The following is an 18,548-nucleotide window of genomic DNA, read 5'->3' as shown; positions in this document are numbered from 1 at the left end:
AAGAAAAAATTTGCTTGTAGATTCAGGTACATACCTAATAGCTAATCAGAATATAGTCGCTAAGTCTCATGCAATGGATTCTCAATGTCGTATTAGTCGACTCCAAACGCTAATGGGGGCACAAAATGACAAGTATCTTGGGAGAGTTACTATCTCTCTTGCACAAAGATTATCCCCCTTTCAGAGGTGAACCAGGTAGCTTCTAATTTGAATTGGAACTAGTAAGGGGTCCATTCGACGCATCAAGGTATAAACTCAATTAAGAGGTCTCCGAGCCTTGAAAACCAAGGTTTAATATACCCAAAGGTATAGAGGAGAGCTATTCCCGAGCACTTCCATTGACTTGATTTTCATCAAATCACATTTTCTTATAGTGGGTTGGAGTACTTGGCATTTAGCCATTCCCACTTGGGTCATTCCCCTCTCACCAACTGTAATGGCTATAGAGTTATTAGCTCCTCGGGAGGGCAAGCCTGCTAAAGATATACAAATCTCAAACTCTAAAGAAAATGCCTCAAGGGTCTGGATTTCTGATTGTCTATATAGACAAGAGCATACTCTCCTACCTCTCAAAATTTTCTTAAAATATGAAATGAAAATTTGTTCTTTAACCATATAGCAATTTAGGTGCCTAAAAATGAATTTAAAGAATACATGATGTTTGGTCAATTTTCTTTAGGCAACCTGCAAAAACAATGCATGAGTAGTCATGTTATTTTTATTCTTTGATAGGCGTATGTGTGATTGATAAATTCTTTGACAAGCATTCTGCAAGAAACTGGTTAGGCTGTAAAAAAAATTCTTCAGATAAACAGATAAACAGCCAGGTTCAGCGTCAGTGTAATCAAAATTGAACAAAAAACCTAAAGAATGAAACTTGTTTTTAACCCAACAGAATATAGAATCATATGACAATTCTCATAGAAGAAAATGACAAAATCCTTTTATCATACAAGTTAGAATTGAGCATAGAATGACAAAGTACAGGATTAGATATTCAAAGAAGAAATTCGTACGAGCCCATTTGTTGATTCGTATGGTAAAACAAAGACCTTGACAAAATTTTGTACAATGCAGGATATACACTCTTCTGATATTTCACAAAGGTTGTACGGACGAGACTTGTAGGATAATAAAAAGGTGATTTTGACACCGAAATATTGAATTTCATGTCCCACAGTGGGCACCAAAAATGTGTGTGTGAAAAGTGGACCTGTATTTGTATCTAGAATACACAACACTTCAATTAAGTCATTAGATGCATGGTTAGTAAATCAATAATCAATGAATAATAAACCATTACAAAGCAACCCATTTCCTTCTAGTAGATGTGAGTTTAGATTGCTAAGCTATCTAGTGACTAGACAACACCTAAATGAAGGATTTTTAAATCTATATGAGCATGAATATGAGCTAAATGGATGCAAGATTTAATCTAGATATGCAAGATTTGCAAGATTAATCTAACATGATTTAAGAAATATTAAGCTAGATGATTTAATAAATATGAAATAACTAATATACAATATCTCAATGCAAATTCTCAATGAACCTAGAGCAAAAATAACATAATAACAATATATTCTCCAAGATCCTTAAATGAGAGATGAGAGCTTGAATTTATAGAAAATTTAGAAAGAAACCAACGACAGATCAAATGATGATGAGAGGTCAAGATTTTCCAAGAGGAAGCACAATCTAGGTGAATTGATGTGATTTGATGCTTTTCTCAGTTTTAAAAGAAATTGAACTAAAATTAAGATAAAATCAGAAAAACTGATTTATTCTCTATTTCATTCAATTTTAAGATTTAATTATTTTATTTGCTTTCTTTGAGATTATTTATCAATTTTTAATTTGTTTTTCAAGATTATCTCCAATTGATTTCTTTTCTCAAATTTTAATTCTTTTTTGTCAATTTATTCATTTTTTGATGATTTTAATGACAAATTAATTTATTTAATTAAATATGCTAGGATATTCAATAAAATAAATAGGATAATTGTTTTAAAATGATTTACTTGGAATGATCAATTAATTAAATAAATATTTAATTAGTATTGGTTGATTAATTTGCCATGTGACATTGATGATTTTAGAAATTAATTGTGTGCTCAAGATTTATTCAATTGCCTTTAGTTAGGACCTTGGTGATGTTGTCGAGATTAGGGGCTCATGGTTTAGATGACCAATTTTAGGGTATTGCAAAGACTGCAATAAAGAAATTGTCAATCTCCCCACAAACGTAATTCCTAAAGGTATGGTCACTTTAGAGCGGCTTTTTATTCTAGTCCTAGGATAAAAGAAAGACTGGCCACTGATTTAGATGTCAGAAAGTATCAACCACACAATATAGGTCAAGAAGGTCAGGAGAAGATAGTTTATATTGGAAAGATTTTCACTCCCACTGATAGGGAGAAAATCATACAAATCCTGAAGGAATACAATGATGTTACAACATGGGGATATGAAGACTTGAAAACATTTGACACATCTATTATTACACATGTTATACCTTTGAATCCCAATATTAAGCCATTCAGGTAGAAACAATGACCTAAAAATTTATTAATAAAACCCCTGATTTTCAAAGAAGTTCAAAAATTGCTCACTGCTAGGATTATTTTCCCTGTATGCCACTCCACTTGGGTTTCTAATTTGGTGCTAGTAAGGAAAAAGAATGGATAGAATAAACATTGTGTTGATTTCCATAACCTCAATAAAGCATCAGAAAAGGATGATTATCCACTACCTTCCCTAGATGAAGTGTTACAAATTGTTAAAGGTTCACAAATGATGTCATTCCTTGATGGTTACTCTGGATATAATCAAGTGTTGGTGAACCATGAAGATCGCATGAACATGACATTTACTACAAAGTGGGGTACCTATGCATACCATGGGATGCCATTTGGGTTGATCAATGTTGGGGCAACATTTCAAAGGGTGATGGGTACAACCTTCAAGGACTTGATTGGTAAATGAATCATCATATATATGAATGACCTCACCATATTCTCCAAAATCAGGAAAGATCGTCTTGACCACTTGCATAAAGTTCTAGAAAGATGTCGAAAGTATGGGAGATCCCTTAATCCCAAAAAGTGTGTATTTAGGGTTACTAAAGGGAATCTCCTTGGTCAAGTGATATCCAAAAGAGGAATATCTATCAACCCAGATTGAGTGGAAGCATTTCTAAAATTGCATATACCCAAGAGTAAAAAAGAGATGAGGTCTTTCTTCGGGAAGATTAATTTTGTAAGAAAAGTCATCACCGGATTTGCAGACATATTCAAGCCATTAAACAAGATGATGATGAAGGATTCCAAGATATAGTGCAATGTGTAAGCAAAAGAGGTTTTTGTCCATATTAAGAAGTCCATTGCAGAAGCTCCCATGTTGACTAGTCCTAATTATACCCTGTCATTTTACATATACTCTTTTGCCTCATTGCATTCTGGTGTCATTGTTTTGACATAGAGGCAAGCAAGGGATGAAAATCCAATTACATTCATGAGTTATCCTTTAAAGAATGTTGAAGTAAGATATTTTTCTCGAGAGAGACAGGCTTTTTCTTTAGTGAGAGCTCTGAAGAAATTTAGACACTACATCTTAAGGAGTAAGATATATGCAATTGTACCTGACAAAGTAGTTAAGTCACTATTAATGTAGAGTGAACTTGGAGAATATCAAGGGAAATGGATGGCTATTTTGCAAGATTTTGATTTAGAAATGCATCCTACTAGATTAGTGATAGGTTAGGGTTTGTCACAAGCTATAGTAGCCAGTTCTACTCATATTCAATGTCAACAACATACTTTAGAGTTGTTCACTCGAGATCCTTGGTATATGGACTTGATCTTTATCCTGCTCAACAATAGGTGTCCCAAAGGATTGACTGCTACATAAAGATGAGCTTTGAGGCTCAAAAGTGCTAATTACATGATCAAAGATTCAACACTATATAGAAGGAATTATGAAGGCATCTATCTCAGGTGTCTTGATCGGCAAGAAGTTCGTAAGATGATTTAGGAATTTCATGAGAAATATAGCACCAGTCATGGGTCGGCAGATGCTATAGTGCATCAAATATTAAAAGCAAGTTACTATTATCCTAGTATCTTTAAAGACACACATGAGAAAATTAGAGACTACCATACCCATCAAACTGCAACTTGTAGGGAAAGGAATTCGCCATGCCCCTCCAACAAGTATTTGAAGTTAGACCTTTCACCCAGTGGGCATTGGACTTTTTTGGAGTGATTATCCCTAATTCATCTACAGGACACAAGTTCATATTAACCGCCACGTATTATTGTACCCGCTGGATAGAAGACCAAGCTTGTAAGAATGCTACTTTAGAAATAGTCCTTAAATTCCTTAAGGAACATATCATCACTAGGTTTGGAATGCCCTTTGCTCTAGTATGTGACAATGGCCTATCTTTTACTTCTGCACAATTAATGTGATGTGCATATGAATTCAAGGTAGTTCTTAAGTTTTAATCTTACTATTACCCTCAAGGAAACAGGGTAGTTGAGTCAACAAATAAGAACATCTTAGATGTTATTAAGAAACTGCTTGAGAAGAACCCTAGAGACTTGCATACCCAACTGAAATATTCCCTTTGGGCTGATAGAATAAGAATTAAGGCTGCCTTAGGGACTTCTTCATACTATCTCTTCTATGGCCAAAACCTTATTTTCCCGACCAATTTACAAATCCATGTCCTCCAACTGATGAAAGAACTTGAAATTGAGGACCAAGTAGAAGTTTACCTCCTAAATTTGTTAAAACTTGATGAGAAAAGGATAAATACCCTACAACACTTTTCTAAGCATCAAGTAGAAGTTAAGCGATGTTTTGATAAAAGAGCCAAGGTGAAATCCTTTCGAATCTCTAACCTAGTTCTTCTATCGGACAAGGCCAAGGAAAAGAAGGGTGATCACCATAAGTTCGAGAGATTAAGGTTAGGGCCTTATCAGATTGCTGAAATATTAGGAGAGAAAACCTTTCGATTGAGCTATTTGACTAGAGAAATTGTACCATTTCTCGTCAATGGTCAATTTCTCAAGCATTATTTTGATTAACCCTCAGTGGAGCTGGATCTTTTGTACTATATTTGTTTATTCATGTTGTTTTAGTTAGTTATTTTGTTGTTGTCTTCTTGGGCTTGCATGTTGATTGTTTATTTTTGGTTTGGTTGCTTGTGTGTTTTCCTTTTGGTTCTCTTTAGTTAGTTTGTTTTGTTCTGTTCATTTTTATTTCCTTGTGTCGGCACATGTTTATTTTCAAAGATTCTGTAGGATGAATGTTCTTTGCATAACAAATTGGAAAATATTAAGAGACTTTGACTCTTTTCTCTTTATAACTTCATTATTGCTTGGTTGATTTTAAAATCTTTGTCTACACTCGTCTAAGATGGTATGTAATAGTTCAAACATGAATTGAGTTCTTGATGTTCAATTGGTGATTGCTAACCCGATTACTCAGCACTATCTGCACTTTAAAGTACCTCAAAAAATGTTTTGTAAAATATCAGAAGAATTTGTTTCCAAGCAAAAAAATCCAATGTCAGGATGCTTCACATCGTCTACCATGGTTCCCAACCTAGTATTTGAGCTTCAATGTTTGAAAGTTACTTTAAGTCTCAAAGTAATAAAGACTTTATATCTAATAAAGTAAAAAGTATATTCCACAAAAAAAGAGTGAAGAAGAGATATCAACTTACTGCAACTTATTTGGGTATTTCACATAACCTCCATCAGGGCTATGGACGCTCGACCGACAATGAAGCAATGCTTGATGGGAACCAGAGGTATCTCTATCAAGGCTATAGATGTCTGACTGGCAGTAGAGGTATGCCCAGGATGACATTATATGAAGCACATGAGTTGACTTCACCTACGCACCTTGGGCCCAAATTCCTTTGTTTATCTTCCTAATTATAAAATGATGGGTTAATAAATCAATACACACTTACAAATGGATCATGCTCAACTCCTAATTCAGTTGATTTCTCTTTAACTCAATCATCTTTTGGGCCCTTATATGTTGTTTTGAATGATAGTATCCTTAGAAGTCTCATAAATCAGAGATTTTGAAGTTCTAAAACGCCTAGAGTTATTTTTCCCAGAAAGTCACCATTTGTTATGCCCTGCATATCCAATCCCATCATTTTCCTCGCCTTGAAAATATAGGTACCCCTTTTTTGAGTTTTTCCTTTTGTTTTTCTCTTTTTGTTTGTTTTTTTTTGTTCACTTCGGAACCCAGAGTCTTAGAGTTCTGGGGTGTGTTGTGTTTTTCTTTGTTGTTCACCTTGAAACCCCGAAGTCCCAAAGTTCCAAGGTGTGTTTTGCTTTGTTTGTTTTGGTTTCACCTCAGAAGTTTAGAACCCCAGACTCCCAAGATTTTATTTTGGATTCACCTTGGAAGTCTGGAACCCTAATGTTCTGAGGTTTTTCTTATTCTATTATTGTCTACCTTGAAAGTCTGGAAGCCCAGAGTTCCAAGGTCATTTTATTATATTTGTATGAATGACATGCAACGGGGTATAAATAGTGAAAATGAATTATTTCGAGTTCATTTGTGCATTCAAGTTTCCAAGTTCTTTGGCTCTGACCTCCCGTGTTCGTGTACCCATGTCTTCTTTTTTCATGTACTTCCACCTCTGCCAGGTTGGTGGATTTCTTTTTGTTTCGATAGTTTTGAATTTCTAGTTTTTGTGGTTTAGATTTGGTTTTCTTATTGTTTATTTTTTGTCTTAATTTTTTTTTGCCTGTTTAAGTTTTTGGTGTGCCCTAGCTTTGGAACTCCAAATCCCCAGAATCCCAAGCTCCTTTATCATGCCCAAAATATGAACTCCAAAGTTTTGGGAATTCAAAGTTCGTTCCAATATTGCTTTCCATCCCACCTCAAAACTCCGGACTTTCAGAGTCTTGGGGTAATCCATCTCATAAACCTTCTCCCACCTCAGAACCCCAGAGTTCTGGACCACCTTTTCATTATCCTCCCATCAACCCCAAAAAATAAGACTCCCAGAGTTTTGAGATCCATTGTCATTCCAAAGGTTTTGCACTGAGAAGCCCAAAACCCCAGAGTTCCAAAATTTGACTATAGAGTCTTGGCAATCCTGAGACCTCGGAAGTCCAGAACCCCAGAGTTCTGAAATTTGACTATTGAGTCTTGGCAATCCCAAGACCCTAGAGTTCTAAACTTTGTAGTTTTCATCATTTTCCAATCTCAGAACCCTGGAGTTTTGAAGTTAGCTATCTTTAAAGGGTTTTAAACCTTGGAACCCCAGAGTCCCAAAGTGGGTTATAAAATTGATGTTTTCAAAATATGATAAATTAATTTTTTTTTTCTTCTTGCAGATTAAAGTGATTGAATGGACCCAACATCTAGCAAGAAGGTCAAGGATCTCAGTAAGGTACCTATAATCATGAAGTACCATTACCATGGCCAAACCTATGCTTCAAAATTGGAAGATCAGATCAAATGGGTAATTGATACAGAAGTAGGTCATATAGAGTTGGAAGATATTAAAACACAATTGGACAAACTAAGATTGGATGCTCCCCATAGGAGGATTAAGAGGCCAGGCTTGGTGGAGGCAATAGTTTTCCCATAATCTTTACAAGCCCCAGAGTTCATCATACTATTGCATAATTTTATGATGCTGACACCAGGAAATGTGTAGATGGAAAAGGTCAAGCAATGATGTATTTATCAAAAGACATGTTGGGTTTTGTATTTGGCATTCCTTCTAGTGATGAAGTGTTGTTAACCACCAAGGAGAAGGTTGTAGGAGTTTAGGATAATGATGTAGCCACTTGTAAGAAGCATATGAATGAACATTGGCTAGAAGAAGAGAGAAAGACAGGTTTGAAGGAAAGCGATAAATTAAGAGTTGATTTTAAGGAGCCACAAAGAGATTTGATTATCATGTTGAGTAAGGTCTTCGACAAACTAGATTGTCAAAACTTTCACCCATGGATGTTCTAGATCATGACCACTATTTTGATTAGGAAACAATATTATGATTGGGCTCAAATATTATCAGATAACATGCATAACCAATTGATTAATGTGCATAAAATGAAGAAATTATTCTTTACTTCTTATGTTATCTGGGTAGCTACTCAAGTGGGTAATTTTTGGGGTTACAAACAGAAGGTAAACTCGGGGATGAAGAAGGGAAACAAAGAGTATGGGAATAATATATGCAGCTCCCTTTGTCTTAGGCAAAAATACATTTTAAGAGGACAAATGATGCCTTTCTCTTCCCTGTTATCATAAAACTTACAGGTGATGAGGGCTACATGATAAGCTCAGAGGCAATGACAATAATAAAGGAATGGGGATGTTGTCTCCTTCATAATCAACAATCTACATACATCTGAGTCAGTGGTTTTACGGGGAATCCAATACTGCTCCCCAAGTATTGTAATGACAGGGTGATACTTTTTGAATATGTCAGATAGATGGTCGAGTTACAATCATTGTTATCCTCAAAGCACAAATCAGGTGTTGATTTTTCTATAACAATTAGTTACTTTTCTTGTTCAAAAATACAAGTAGCTAAGACAGTTGAGCAGGAATTGCAAGATTTACATTTGAAATAATTTAATTATGCTCAAGAATATTATGATCCATAAGGTAGACTAAAGGCAATGATGGCTAAAGCATATGATGGACATAAACCTGAGTTGGAAGACTTTTAGGCTAACCTTCAGGACAATTTTGAAGTTAGAGAGAGGATTTATTATTGTCTTATGGTACCACAAGTAAAAGATTTTAAAATAGAGACAAATATCCCTAAGGAATTAAAGGGATGATGGTGAATTGTTAGATCCAGTGTATAAGTAACGAGAAATGGATAAGAAGCCCCTTTCCCTAGTAAGATGGTCAGGACAAGAAGAGGTAGGTTTAGATATAGTAAGACAAAAGGTAATAAAGAGAACTAGGCAATGGTTGAGCCTAAGGATTAGGCCTAGTGCTTCAAAGGGGAAACTAGAGGGACATGATACAGATAATCCTCAATCTAAGATACACAAGGAGTACACTCAAAGAATGAGGTTTGGATCTAGAAAGAACATGTCTACAGAGCCTGATGAAGCCTCAACACCACCACCAACCCAAGAATAACTTATGGAACAAGTAAATAAAAAAATGCAAAGGGCTGATATGTTAAAGAAAGCAACAGATTTTTGACTAAGGGAAGGATTGGGGGCCATATCGCAAGTAGAAATACATCTCATTCGGGTTGTGATTGGATAGGTATCAGGAGAAGGTTCCATAGAGATAGCTGAGAAGAGAAAGACTGATGAAGTAGCAACAACGTTATCTCAACCTCCTCCTCTTGACATAATAAAAACATTAAATCAACCTCCTCCCACTATAATGAAACAAGCGTTTGTTACTACACCAGAAACTACAACAACTTTTGTAATAATGTCAGTCTCCAGACCCACTGTTGCAACTATTACAAAAATATTAAGGCCAACACCACCCCCATTGGTACAGAAAGTGGCACCTACAATCAGTCCTACTACTGAAAAGGTGATTATTCATAATATTGAATCTAATTTTGATCAGGAAGATCAACAACCTACCATACTTTATCACTGAAGAAGGTTAAGAAAAAGAAAAGAAAGAAACTTTCTTGATGTGACAAGTAGCCACAGATGTCTGAGCAAGCACAAGTTGATCATATGGAGGTGGATGACCAGAATCCACAAGGAGATGAGCTGACTGACAAAGAAATAGAACATGATGAACTAGAGGAAGAACAAGATGAAAGATTCATCTTAACCCATGAGGATCAAGAGAATTTTCTTAAGGAAATAGAATGTGAGGGATAATTGAAGCAAACAGAAGAAGTCAAGAAGGATTTTGGATAGAAAGTGATGCAGGAGAATATCCGGTTCATGGCAATCTTGCAGCAACCAAAAATATTTCCTTTCTATTTTGTTTTTTGTTTGTGGTTTCAACAATTATTTCTATATTTCCCATATTTGGCTCACCAAAACTTGTGGAGTTGGATTTTTCTTGAAGACTTTATCATCTTCCTTATTCCCAAACCATGGAGTATTTGGATCATTTTTCGGCAAGTTATCGCTACCGGTTTTTGAGATAGTATTCTATTACTAGTTGCCTGGATCTTTTTGCATTGGTGATCTACTAGATCTTTATGTAGCTTGTAGAGCCCTGAGCCTTGAGCATTGATTCTATTGTTCCTTGGCATGTGTCCAACCTTCCCTTTGATTCTCACTTCGTCCTTTGGATTTTCCAGAGGATTTTCTTTTTTGGAGGCTGACCTTGTTGGGTTTTCATGTTAGGTCTTGTTCTTTGGGCTTTGATCCCTTTTTGGGTTGATTGGATCCCCTTGGATCATATAAATCATTGTAATTGAGAATTAGAATGTATCTAAGGAGTTAGATAGAACATAGAAGTGAAATCTTAAGTTTGAGGTCCCAGTTGTGACTTGTTCTATTTTTTGAGCATGTTTTAGCAGGCCTTAACCCGATTGTTCCTGATTGTTTGTAATTAGTTTTCATGATATAATTCATTTAGTTCTACATTGCCTCCATCATATCCTTATGTTTTCATTATGTTACTCTTACTGATTGACCTAGACTAATCTCTTTGAGGTCCCTCCTAACTGGTGATTGCACCAGAATGTGAATGAAAAGTTGGAATAACTTCAACAACATCAACTTGATGTTGATAGTGCTCTTCAGATAAACTTAGCTCAACAAATTCCTCCAACTCAAGAAATCCAAATTCCTCAGTAGGAACAACAATGAGTTGAAGAAGGGGATAAGGGTAATAATCAAGAGGAATAAAAGGATGAAGAAGAGTAGCAGTTACGAGTGATGCACAAGGTGACTGCAAAGATCGTAGCACATGAAGGTGAAAAGGATGAAGACACACCGCAATGGTTAAGTTTCACCTTTGAGAAGAAGAAGAAAGTGGTGCTTCCTAACCTCACCTTACAACAAGAAATTGCTGAAGAGCCAAGGAAAACAAAGAAAGCAAATGGTGCAGGAGAACCTAACCCAAACATACACCAGGAGGTTAAAGATCATTTTATGAATAATTTCACTCATATTTGAGTTTATATGGTCATGTTAATGTATTTTGAGTCATTATGAGGTCTTATGTAAGGCTAAAAGAGCCAATTGTAATGAGTTGTCCAAGTTGTCCTAATAAGGTCTTGATTGGGTTTATGAGGTCAAATTTGTATAAATGAGTCATGAAAGGGTAAAAAGGTTGTAAAAGGTCATTTTAATTACATTTTGATGTATTTGGAGAGTTCATGTAAAGTCTTACAAGTTTGGAGTTCATATTCATCAAAGTTGTCATTTGTTGCATTAAATGTTGTCAAGCAAAAATAAATCATGTTTTGCAAAGTTGTAAAAGGGTTGTTGATTGGAATAAAGGTGGTTGAGTCAGTTGTAACTAGAATATGGATGTATGGAGGTTATAAAATCCATCATTTGGTCGAATCCAATGGGGGTGTGTATGATTGGAGGAAGGAAACGAATATCATTTGAAGTTTTTATTCATTCCACATTGTTTTCTGGGTATTGCAGTCTGATCATTCACATTTTTATTTATGAAAAAGCATTTTTATCCATTGGAAATATATTGGATATGATAATGGAATGAGTTAAATTTATTTTCCCTTTGTTTTCATTTAATTTAAATCACTTTGTAACAAGTTATGCATGTTTTGGTGAAAATTGTCAAAACCCTCAATGAGAGTTACCAGTTTTACAACAAATGATATAAGTTTGGATTGAACCGTTGGATCTTTCTATAAATTTTATAGAAGGTCTATATTGAGGTTATCTAAAGTTCAACCAAAGAGATTGGCTAAGTGTTTCTATTTTAAAAATGTGTTAATGATTGTTTGTCTACATTTTATTGTGAAAATTAGACAAATTAAGATTTGGGATAGTGATAGGTTGGTTTGTTCACTTTGTTGTAAGGGGACCTCTCTATGTTTATGAATATTTGAAGGAACTATTAGTTGTTTTATTTAATGCAGATAAACCCCTCTTGATGTGCTTTGGAACTTATTGGAAGAGATCAACAAAAGACCTTTATGTTGACTGTCACAATTAGGACAACATTTCAGTCATAAAAAATGGAAGATTGTTTGTCTTATTTTGCATTTTGGACTCATAGGAACTTAAAGGATTGGTGATAGTTCTATATGGATGTTTTGGGTCATGATTCTCAGCATCAATAAAGACAATACATCATTTATCAAGAACAGGTTTCGCAGAAGTCATCGCTGATATTGCATCTCCAATAAAAGCTGGAGGGGAAGGCTCTCTGAAATACCAAGTTTCACAAGTTAGATTGGGTAAGGAGACCAAATGGGGAGAGTTAGACACATTGGAATTTTTTACCAGTGGAGTAAGGAGCAGAATTAAAAAAGAACATAGCTCTTAGTTTGAGGTTAAAGCACAATTGGAGCAATACAAAATGTTACTTGTAGAGATGGGGAAATCACTAGACTCCCATGTGGATGATACTCTACCTTCAGTTTCATTGCTTCCTGAGGGTGAAATGAGAACATTCATTGAAATAAGAAAGGTGGTCCCAACATCAAAGACATGGGTGCATGATAATGCCTCTAAGATTAGGATGTTTTTGCAGAATACTATGATAATATACAAGGAAGCCTTACAAATAGAAAGAGCTTTAGTTTTGTTGGAGTTGAGAAACACAACACCATAGGAGCCTAAAGATCTTCTCCAAGCTAAAACAATCTGTTACAAGGAGAAGCAATGAAGCAAAAATAATCTAAAGAACAAAGACACAGGAAAAATATGCTCAAAAGAGGAGAGCTCAATATTCACCAAAAAAAGTGTAGTGTCATAATAATAAAAAGAAAAGAAAAATAACCTCTAATAGGTCAAGAAACCCTAAAAGGGAATAGGCTTGCACATAATAATTAATAAAAGAATTAATTATTATGCACCTAATGTTAGCTTAAGTGTAAAAAGATAATAGGGAACTTAAAGAATTAAACAAATATTGTTTAATTAATCAAGTAAATACCCAATTACTCTAACAAGTTTCATATCTTCAACAATGGGAACGGAAACTCAACATTTCTGCTAAACAATATGAAATATTGAGTAAGATATTAGAACTTGGAGAGCATCTCATAAAGAAGGAAGACCTATTAGGAGGTGATATCATTTGGAACTTGCAATCTTATATATACATGTTGGAATTAAAGGTTGAAATACTTCAACAGTGTAGAAAGAAGATAACAAAGAGCTATCCTCTTCTCCTTGCTTTAGTGGGAAAATATGAGAAGTTTGTAGAAAAGTTGTTAGGTATCTTTGGACTTGGTATGCTCAGTAGTGGACACTTGGAGGAAGACAATGTACTCAATCAATGGGACTCATATGAAGCACATCATTTTGCACCTACTACGGAGTTCACTATCGAGTTAATGGAGAGGTATACATATTTGGTTTCTCAATGTCAATAGGTTGAGGGAACAATAGACAAGTTGATAGCTAGGTGTGTATGGTGAAAATGGATAACAATAATAACAAAATTGAAAGGCTAAATGAATCCAACCACTAAACCCTAGCCTAACAATGAACAAAGATCCACCATAACATATGAAGATTACCTAAGACAATGTAAATAACTCAAAATCACAAAGATTATACCATCACATGTCCAATAGGGTTTTGATCTCCATTCTTCCTATCTCCATTGATCTTGCTTGATATACTTGCTCTCAGATTTTTGTATGCACAAGAGCTCAACAAAGAACGGAATGTGGTTGTAAGTGGAATTGTAGTATAGCCAAGTACTCCAAAATCAGTCATTAGGGTTTGACAATGAAGAAAGCATCTCCTTAAATAGAAGACACAATAAGAAATGGAGGGTTAAGATTGAGAGGTGTAAAAAGAGAGGTCGGCTAGGATTAGAGGGTAGGTAAAAGAAATACCAAAATAATGAAAGAGGTAGGTAGTGTATGAATTAAGAGATGAATGACATGTGTCATGTGTAGAAAAAGATAATGAATTAATTAAATAAATAAGGATTTATTTAATTAATAGAAGAAGTAGGACAATTAAATAAATAAAATATTTATTTAATTTAGGAAAGGGATAATTTAAATAAATAAATGTATTTATTTAAATGAGAAATAAGGCTAGAAGAGGATAAATGAATTAATTAAATAAATAAAAATTTATTTAATTAATAGAAGAATTAAGCTTAGATGATTAAATAAATAAAATATTTATTTAATTAGACATGACAATTTTGAGTGTCTACACTAGGCAAAAAAAGGCAAATGAAGTTTTGATGAAGTTCAAGTTCAGAGTCAAGTATGTTGTTGATCCTCCTACTGAGACAGTTGCATGCTTCATTAGTAATTATAAGAACTTTAAAAAGAAGTGAAAGATAAATATATAGTTGCCAAGAGTGGTGCATACATTTTTTAAGGAGTTTGGCCACTACCACAACTAGGACACCAACTACCATATTAGCTCACACTTATTTTGTTGGTCAAAATTTTGCATGTTACAAAGTGTTGGTTCATGGATCACTATTTTTCGTAATGGTCACGTATTCATAGTTCAGTAGTAGTTATCAAGAGTTTAGAGCATAGACTTGCATGTCAACTACGATTGCTTGCTTTTTGTAATGCTTAATTTAGGTAGGTTTGTTTCCTAGAAAGTAGGACTAAAAACTCTATAAATTGGAGGACTTTCATTATTGTAAGGGTTCGCGAATTGATGATTTAAGGTGCATTTTAGAGATTCCATTAGAGATTTTATGGATAGTTTTATAAGATTAGAAGATTTTGTGATAATGTTTGAAGTTTAATACAAAAAGAAAATTATGGATTGCCTGATATACTAGTGTGTTCTATATGGTTGTGTTCTTCATGATCTGGCAACTTCTATAATCTAAATCAGAAATTAGTTCTTCTAGATGCTTTATTATTTTATGAATCATATTGGACATGCAAATGGTATATGAGGATTAAATTGATAGGGCGATTATTGATTGGGTGATATTCATTTCCGTTGGCATGTAAAGTTTTCTGACTTTATATATTTTTTCGGAGTTCATCATTTGAATGTTGATTTAGTGGTATTGATAATATTTGGATTACAAAAATCTAGCTGTGTGGATCATTCAGTTGTTATTGTATCAATTTCATTGTTATTTCCTTGTTCCCCTGATCTATCTTTTGTTGTTTATTTTTGAGAAGGTGAAAACCAAAAAATAGAAGAAAAGGATTTTGTTTGTTTTGTTTCAACCAGCAAGCCCCTTGACAGGTACAATTGCATTAGCCACTGATTTTCCGATCACCGTCAAGACTCGATTATAGAGACCTTGGAGTGGTTAGTTTCCTAAAACTTATTGCTTTTCAGGAGAGGTGTTGATTGTTCACATAAACTACCTGATTGTTGGTGAGTGTGTCAAAACACATGTCAATAGGAGGAAAAGATCTCTTTTAGTTAGATTCATGGGGAAGTTATCAGGTTATAGACAAAGATTTGGGGAAAAACAATCTCAAGGCTTTTTAGAAACCAGGTGGGACATTTTTTTGAGAGACTATATTGAGTTGGTAGATGAGAATTGTGTGTGTGAAAAGTAGACCTGTATTTGTATCTGGAATACACAACACTTCAATTAAGTCATTAGATGCATGGTTAGACAGATATAAGCATGAATATGAAAACCATAACAAATCGACCCATTGCCTTCTAAAAGATGTGAGTATAAGATTGCTCTCATATTTGTATAAGCAATACCAGTGACTAGACTACACCAAGACAAAGGATTTAATCTATATGAGCATGATATTAAGCTAAATGAATGCAATATTTAAGCTAGATGAATGCATGATTTGCAAGATTTAATCTAACACGATTTAAGAAATATATGAATATTTAAGCTAAATGATTTAAGCAATATGAAATAACTAATGTGCAATATCTCAATGCAAATTCTCAATGGACCTAGAGCAAAAACAACATAATAATAATATATTCTCCAGGATTTTTTGAAAAAGAGATGAGAGCCTGAATTTATAGAAAATTTAGAAAGAAACCAAAGGCTGAGATCAAATGATGATGAGCGGTCAAGATTTTCCAAGAGGAAGCACAATCCAAGTGAATTGATGTGATTGGATTTTTTCTCAGTTTTAAAGGAAATTGAACTAAAATTAAGATAAAATCAGAAAAAAACTGATTTATTCTCTATTTGATTCAATTTTAATATTTAATTGTTTTAATTGCTTTCTTTGAGATTATTTATCAATTTTTAATTTGTTTTTTTCAAGATTATCTCCACTTGATTTCTTTTCTCAAATTTTAATTCTTTTTTGGTCAATTAATTCCTTTTTTTATTTGTTTCCTTTTCTAAAGATTTGTGCTCATAATTTCCAATTCCTCTTTCTTGATTTGTTTCTTTTTTTGAAGATTTATGGCAATTTTTATTTATTTTTCAAATTAATTCCTCTTTTTGATGATTTAATGGTAAATTGATTTATTTAATTAAATATGCTAGGATATTTAATTAAAATAAATAAGATAATTGTTTAAAAATGTTTTACTTGGAATGATCAATTAATTAAATAAGTATTTAATTAATATTGATTGATTAATTTGCCATGTGACATTGATGATTTTATAAATTAATTGTGTGCTCAAGATTGATTTAATTGCCTTTGGTTAGGACCTTGGTGACGTTGTCCAGATTAGAGGCCCATGGTTTAGATGACCATTTTTAGGGTATTACATTTGCCCCTCTTTGAATTAATGTGTGAGCAACGCATTGGTTCAAAGAAATTTTGATGTCTAGGAGATACCAGTTCTGAACTTGATTGATCACGAACTAGATGAAAAGTGAGGTGTTTATCTTGATTCGAAGCGATGAAGCTAAATGAAGTCTGATTAAAGTGATACCGATCCTGAACTTGATTGAACTTAGGAATGATAGAAAACAAAAGATACCGAACTTGAACTTGATTGATCAAGAAGTGGATCTTACTGATCTAGAACTTGATTGAACTAGACACAGTGAGTGAAGATAAAATCGATCTTGAACTTGATTGACCAAGACATGATGAGCGAAGATAAACTCTCTAGCTTGATTTGATGCGATGAAACTGAACACCTACTTAGATTGAGTGTGATCAAAGATACTCTTTAAACCCTTGATTGAGTTTAAACGAATAATCAGCTTGATGAAAAATGATGAAAATGATTAACATTAAGAGATTGATTCAGATAAAAGACAAATATCAGCTTGATATGAAGTGATGAAATTGATATGCCCCTAGAGATTGATTTGATTCAGATGATCGAGAGATCTCAACTTGATATAAAGCGATGAAGATGAGATGCCCCTTTAGCAATAAGGATTTGATTGATTTTCTTTAGTTGAAAAAGATCTTTTTGCTCAACTTTTGATGGAGATTTGAAAATTTTGAGTGATGATAAGTTGTTTTGAGCACAAATTGATTCAAAGGAATTTTTGAAAATTTTGTGTTGATTGATAAAAAATTGAGCGCAAAGTTGATCTGTAGAAGTTAAAATTGAGATTTGGTGTTGATTCATGAGAAATTGAGGGCAATTTGAAGAAAGAATGAGCTTTTTGATGAAAAGTGCTAAGTGGTCCAAATTTTATGAAATTGACTAGAAAAATGATCTCAAATTTCAATTTCGATCCTGAAAATGGAGTCAGAATGGGCAAATTAGCTAAGGGTATAATTTTCATGTCCATCGAAGCAAGTTGATAAATTAGGGTTTTGGCTATATATGGGACAAAAGTGTCATTTTAAATTCATTTTAACCCTCCAAAGGTTGAAAATTCAAAAAGCCTTCTGTGAGAAAAATGGTGGTCCCTACTCGTGAGCATCAATTTGAGCCCCAGAGATGACATAATCAACCTCGACACTATGAGTGACCAGTAAATGATCTATCTTAAGCCTATTATTCATTCCAAATTTGAATTTTTTTGTTGATTTTTCAAGTTTTTTGGTATGTTGAGTTGGGTTTTATCATTTTGTTGTGCGAGATAGGATCCTGTCTCGTACGACAAACTGCTATATTTTATTTTGTTGTTTAAACCCATAAGTTTTATCGTTCAGGACTCACCCTTGTGTCGTACGACAACCTTCATAAAAGTCCATTTTCTCATGCAAAGTCTAATATTTTGTCATACAGGGCTCAATCTTGACTCGTACAAGTTTCTTCTTTTCTGTGTTTTGTCGTTTGGAAAACAATGAGCATTTTTGAAGGTCTAAACTTGAAAGTTTGTTTTTGCAATTGACGTAGTTGGATTTGTCTGATGTTTTACTTCTCTTGTAGGCTAATTTGGAATGTATTTTGATACTCCATCATTTGATTTTGTAGGTTCGATTGCCTCATGTACTCTTCAGGTGTGTTTATCCACCTACCATGACTTTAGTTTGACAACTATCAGAGGTTGAGCAGGCTCATATTTACTTGTGCGGCTTGACACATCTGTTGGGATTACCT

This window comes from Cryptomeria japonica, chromosome 4 (genome assembly GCF_030272615.1).
Source record: "Cryptomeria japonica chromosome 4, Sugi_1.0, whole genome shotgun sequence".
In the NCBI taxonomy this organism is placed as follows: domain Eukaryota; kingdom Viridiplantae; phylum Streptophyta; class Pinopsida; order Cupressales; family Cupressaceae; genus Cryptomeria; species Cryptomeria japonica.
The sequence above is the reverse complement of the archived record's forward strand: the minus strand, read 5'-3'. Positions refer to the sequence as shown.